Here is a 6,000-nt window from a genome sequence, read left to right on the forward strand (position 1 = left end):
TCCCGAGAGCGAAGTCCAGATCCGGAGGCCCTGGGCGCTCTAACTTCCGGCGGGAGAGCCCTCTCGCCAAATTCCTCAAGTGCAGCGGCCCTGACCGGGCTGCTGGGAGGACTCCTGACTCTCAGCCGCTGCCGAAGGAGCCAGCAGGCAGCGAGCTCCCCCTCTGCCCTCTCCTGGGAATGAGGTGCCTCAGTTACTGGGAGCACCAGTCCCCTCCCAGACTCTCTCTGCCCCCACCCCCCTCCAGGCTGACAGCCTGCCCTGCTCAGATGGAAGTTTGAGCAGCACGGGCCCTGGGGCACCGGGGCGCAGGGAGGCCTGGAGCCAGGACAGACAGACAGACAGACAGGCCAGAGCTGCAGGAGGAGCCGCAGAGGGCCAGAGCCCCGCCCAGGAGCAGGCTGTGCACTGAGGGCGCCGGGCGAACGGAGCCAGTGCAGGTGCAGAGGGACAGAGCCAGGGTCTGGGGTGCAGAGCCCGGGGCGATGCTCGGAGCCCACCTCCCGCCACACAGGGGCCTCCCGCGTCTTCCTGGCCCAGGTTCCCTCCCGGCCCAGGTTCCCTCCCCGAAGGGGGAGCCTCTGGGCTGGGGGCAGAGTGCCTGGCTCTGCCCTTACCAGCTGTGTGATGTCAGCCAGTTACTCAGCCTCTCTGTGCCTTGGTGTCCTCCTCCACAAAGCAGGACGAGGACAGCCAGCCTCCGGTGCAGAGCTTGCCCCCAGGGCCCGGCCTGCAGGAGGTGCTGTCTCCATCACTGGCTCCCACTCCTCCTCCACTTCCTTCTCCCCTTCTCTGTGCTATCCCAGTCCAGGCCTTAGCCCTGGTCTTTGGCGAAGAGGCAGGACAGGCGGGCCAGGGCACATTCTGGGGGGATAGAGCTCCCCAAAGAGAAGCTCGTGCCCCTGATTCCAACCACCCCTCCAGCGGCAGCAGCTCCAGAGAGGACGTGCCTGGCGGGGAGTGTGAGGCGAGGAGGGGCGGCCCCAGCAGACCCTGTGGGAGGAAGAGCCCAGGTCCTGCTGGGAGGGCGGGGCCAGAGCGCCCCCTCTGGTCACCACCATCCGTTCCAGTCCCCTGACTCCCTGATTTTTCCCAGTGGGAACTTGCCTCCCAGCTCACTCCTCCGGGCAGCCCTCACGGATTGGACACGGGTCTCGGTACCCCCTTGGGTGCTTCCCAGATCACAAATCCTCCCAGACGCTTAGGTCTCCAGGGCGTCCATCCAGGACGGGAAACATGCTTCCGAGGCTTTCTCTCCCTCATCCCCGTGGCCTCTCCTTCCGAGGGCCAGGAAGTCCTTCCCGCTCTCTGCCCTCCAGCTTCCTACCTGGATCTGAAGGGGTTAGTCAGCTGCAGACCCCCACCCCCACCCCGCCCCCACCCCCACCACTGCGGGTCCCAGCTGCCGGGGCCTGTGGTCAGAGCTAATGTAGGTGAGCGTTAGCGGACAAGAAGGGGTAGAGTATTAGCATCGTTATCATTGAGGAATATCGATTGTGGGGTCTCCAGGCTCGCTTGGTCTTCTAACGGGGCTCCAGGGGGCGGTGGGAGGGGCTCAGAGAACCTCGTGGAACCTCGGGCCCCTGTAGGGTGGGAGCCGGCTGCTGGGCCGTCTCAGGGGGGACACAGGGAGACGCAGGTGGGAGGCAGGGGTCTGGGAGGGCCGAGGGGCGGGGAGGGGAGTCAGAGTCCGTTATCCCGGCCAGGAGCACACACGGGTGGGCCAGACCGCTGATGGGCGTGGCTTGGTTTCCTCTCACTACACTTTGCTTAATAGATGCACATTCACGTGCTGTGTACATCAGAGAGAGACAGAGCGACAGAGAATGCTAGAGAGATTCAAAATGGCAGCACAAGAGGGGAGAAGGCAGGGATCCCTCCTCCTGAGCTCATGAATATGCAAGTGACCCCCAACCTCCCCTGACGGAGGTGTCCTCCCACTCTTGGGTGCCAGTGCCTCTCGCGCCTCACCGTGGAGCATGTTGTCCCCCCCCAGGTGACGTGGGCCCCGAGTGTCTGGTTTTGTGTTGCAGGCGGCAGTCCCTGTGTGAAGGTTTGTGCAGACTGGGCTCTCTGCACACATCTGTGCAAACCCCCATTCCCCAGCTGCAGTGAGAAGGGATGCAGGGCCCTAGCTGGCTGGTTTGGCTCAGTGGATAGAGCGTTGACCTACAGACTAGAGGGTCCCAGGTTCGATTCCGGTCAAGGGCACACGCCCAGGTTGCAGGCTTGATCCCCAGTTGGAGCGTGCAGGAGGCAGCCAGTCAATGGTTCTCTCTCATCATGGATATTTCTATCCCTCTCTCCCTCTTCCTTCTTCTCTGAACGTAATGAAAATATATTAAAAAAAAAGAAAAGAAAAGAAAAGAAAAGAAAAGAAAAGAAAGAAAGAAGAAGGGATGTAAGCAGGGGAGATCTCAGGGGTCTGGCCCCTTCCCAACCAGAGGTAACTCAGCTCCCGGGTGACCATTTCCCGGACGGAGCTGGGGACGGAGCTGGGATGGAGCTGGGGACAGAGCTGGGGCTGGAGCTGGGGATGGAGCTGGGGACGGAGCTTGGATGGAGCTGGGATGGAGCTTAGGTGGCAGAAAGTCTCCAGGAGGGTGAGCCCCTCAGAGAGGGAGGTGGGGGGGTGCTAGGGACAGAGGACATGGTTTCCCCTCCTTCCCTCTCTCCCCCACCCCTTTCCTTCCTCCCTTCCGCTGGATTCCGCTCTTCCTCTCTTTTCCTTCGGAAGTTGGGAGGAGGGGGCAGGAGTGGCTTGTGGGGCAGGGGGTCAGGCCGGGTTCCTGGCCCCAGAGGAGCGGACTTCCCCCTGCGGCCGGGAGAGTAATTAACGACAGGGAGGCCGGAGGGCGTGTGCTCAGGGCTAATGTCCGTATTAATGAGGAGCGGTCCCTGGTGAGGGACAGGATTCAGCTGGGGTCGGGTGTGTATGTGTGTGTGTGTGTGTGTGTGTGTGTGTGTCTGTGTGTGTGTGTCTCTGTGTGTCTCTGTGTGTGTGTCTGTGTGTGTCTCTCTGTGTCTGTGTGTGTGTGTCTGTGTGTGTCTCTCTCTGTGTGTGTGTCTGTGTGTGTGTCTCTGTGTGTGTCTCTGTGTGTGTGTGTCTGTGTGTGTGTCTGTGTGTGTGTCTCTGTGTGTCTCTGTGTGTGTGTCTGTGTGTGTGTCTCTGTGTGTGTCTCTGTGTGTGTGTGTGTCTGTGTGTGTGTGTGTGTGTGTGTGTGTGTCTGTGTGTGTGTGTGTGTCTCAGGGGCTATGGAGCTCCTGATCTATCCACCCCCCCCACAGGGCCCCAGCCCCCCGCCCCGCCTTTGTTTTTCTGGAAGTCCCTCCTGCTATCTGCCTCCCAGCCGCCTGCCGAGGGAGGGCCAGCATCCCTCCCCAAGTCCAAGTCCACCCTGGCTGTGGAGGGTCCGCTCCCCCCCCTCAGTCCTTGCTGTGGGCGGGGAGGGGGACGCATTAGGTGATTCCCCAGGCTGTCAGCCCTGCTAATTGCCTCTCAACCTTCCCCTCCTCACCGGGCGCCCCCAGAGCTCCATTAGCCTCCCCTCCCTGATAGCCCCTAAATCAGCCGTATCCACAGGAGGGGTGCGGGCTGAGCGGTGATTACAGCTGAGTGGAGGGGGTGGGCGATGGAGCCTGAGTGCCAGGAAGGCGGGTGGGCAGGCTGCAGGCGGGGCTGGGAGGAGGGGAAGGGGATGGGGGCCTGTGGGCAGATCCAGGCCAGGGACCACTCAGCACAGGGACCTGAGAGCTTGAAATAGGGAGGGGAGGCCGGGCGGAAGGTGGGCAACCGGGGGTTCTAGCTTGTGTTTTAGCGCCTCCCCCCCCCCCCCCCCCCCCCGCACACACACACTTAAGACCAGGAGCGTTAGGGAGCGGGTCGCCCTGGCCATCGGCGTTGTTGCCGGGCCTCTGTGCGGAGCTTGGCCGCAGAGGCAGGGACAGAGGCAGGAGTCCCCATCCTTCAGGCCGTCCGGAGAGGACCTGCTGCTCCTCCCAGCTCTCACCCAGGCAGCCACCCTCCTCCGCCCGTGCTCCGGGGACGCGCAGTGGGGCTGCGGCGGAGGCAGGTGGGTGTGAGGCAAAGTGTGTATCCAGGGAGAGACCAGCCTCCTCTTTCCACGTGGGGTCAGGGAGCCCCCTCCAGCCGCCCCAGTTCCTCCAAGGCCGCTGCCTCTGGGGCTTGTCAGCACCCCCTCCACTCCCAGAGGAAAGAGACACCCACACTCGGCCCCTTCGCTCCCCCTGGGGGCACCTGCTGTGTGCTGAGCCCACGCACTCCCAGGCGCCCCTGCTGGTCCAGGCCGTCCTCACTGCTCACCGGACCGGCAGGAGCCTCCATCCTCACTGGCCTTCCTGCCGCCGCCAGGCTCCCTGCAGCCCGTCCCCCGTCGGCGACACAGCAGTCGTTCCTGTAGCACCTGAGCAGCATCACGCCCCCCTTTGTCCAGAACCCTCTAGGGTAGGGGTGTCGAACTCAATCAGAGAAGGGGCCAAAATCTAAAATCCAGCCTAAATCGCAGGCCGAATGGTTTACTGAACAGTCATAAACTGACAATGTCATAAACTGACAGCGGAGTGCAGTGATGACAGTGCGGTGCGGGCCACATTGCAAGGCCTGGCGGGCTGGATTTGGCCCGCGGGCCTTGTGTTTGACACATGTGCTCTAGGGGCTCCCATCCGAGGCAGCACACTCTATAGCCGGCCTCCGCTGACGAGGTCCTGCAGGATCTGACCCCCATTTCCCCCCTGTCCTCAGCATCCCTCACCGTGTTCCCCTCACTCCGGGCTCCCAGTGCCCTCGCTGGTCTCTGAGCATGGCCCATGCTCCGGCCGCAGGGCCTTTGTACTTGTTTTCCCCCCAAAATCTGTGCGGCTCCCTCCTCCGCCTCCTCTAGGCCTTCGCAGGGGGGTCACCTTTCTAGCAAAAGGCTTTCCTCGGCCACTTTCCCCAAACTGCACCCCCAGCACTCCCCATCCTCTTTCTAGGCTTTGTTTTTCTGCATTTTTCACGATAGGACTTACCATCATCCAATGTGTCACCATCACACTAATTTGGTTTATTTATCACCTCTCCACTGACACCACTACTAGAATGTAAGCTTTCTATTTTACTTTCTTTTTAAAAATATATATATTTTATTGATTTTTTACAGAGAGGAAGAGAGAGATAGAGAGCCAGAAACGTCGATGAGAGAGAAACATCGACCAGCCGCCTCCTGCACACACCCCCACCGGGGATGCGCCCGCAACCAATGTACATGCCCTTGACCAGAATCGAACCCGGGACCCTTCAGTCCGCAGACCGACGCTCTGTCCACTGAGCCAAAAACGGTTTTGGCTCTATTTTACTTTCCATATTTGGAAAGAGCTTTTTGTCTGTTTCACTCATAGCCATAGCCCCAATGCCTGCACACAGTAGGTGCTCAACGAGTCTACTCCATGAATGAATAATTGATCCTTTCCCCAACTAGCATGTGAGCTCTAAATAAATTATTAAATATAGACATCTTAAAAGAGTTAAGTTAGCCCGGCCAGTATTGCTCAGTGGTTGAACTTCAACCCATGAATCAAGAGGTCAGTGGTTTGATCTCCTGTCAGGGCACATGCCCAGGTTATAGGCTTGATCCCCAGCAGAGGGCGTGGGGGAAGCAGCCGATTGATGAAGGTTCTCTCTCATTGATGTTTCTATCTTTCAATCCCTCTCCCTTCCTCTCTCTCTAAAAATCAATACTTTTTTTTTTTTGTAAAGTCAGTAGTTGCCATTAACATCATCAGCTCACTTTTCCTGTGTCCTGGACATTGCGTAAATACAACAAAAGGATGAATGGAAATGGGCCCTCCTTGTACTTCCCTCGGTCCTTCCAGCTATAGGCCCAGACCCAGGAGCATGCTGGGGCTCAGACTGCCGGAGGAGCATTGCACAGGCGGCGGCCGTTCTCTATAATGTTTCTGGAGGACTCGCTTTGTGCCAGGCCATGGGATTGCAAAGATGAC

The sequence above is a fragment of the Pipistrellus hanaki genome (genome assembly GCF_964339955.1).
Source record: "Pipistrellus hanaki genome assembly, chromosome: 18".
In the NCBI taxonomy this organism is placed as follows: Eukaryota; Metazoa; Chordata; class Mammalia; order Chiroptera; family Vespertilionidae; genus Pipistrellus; species Pipistrellus hanaki.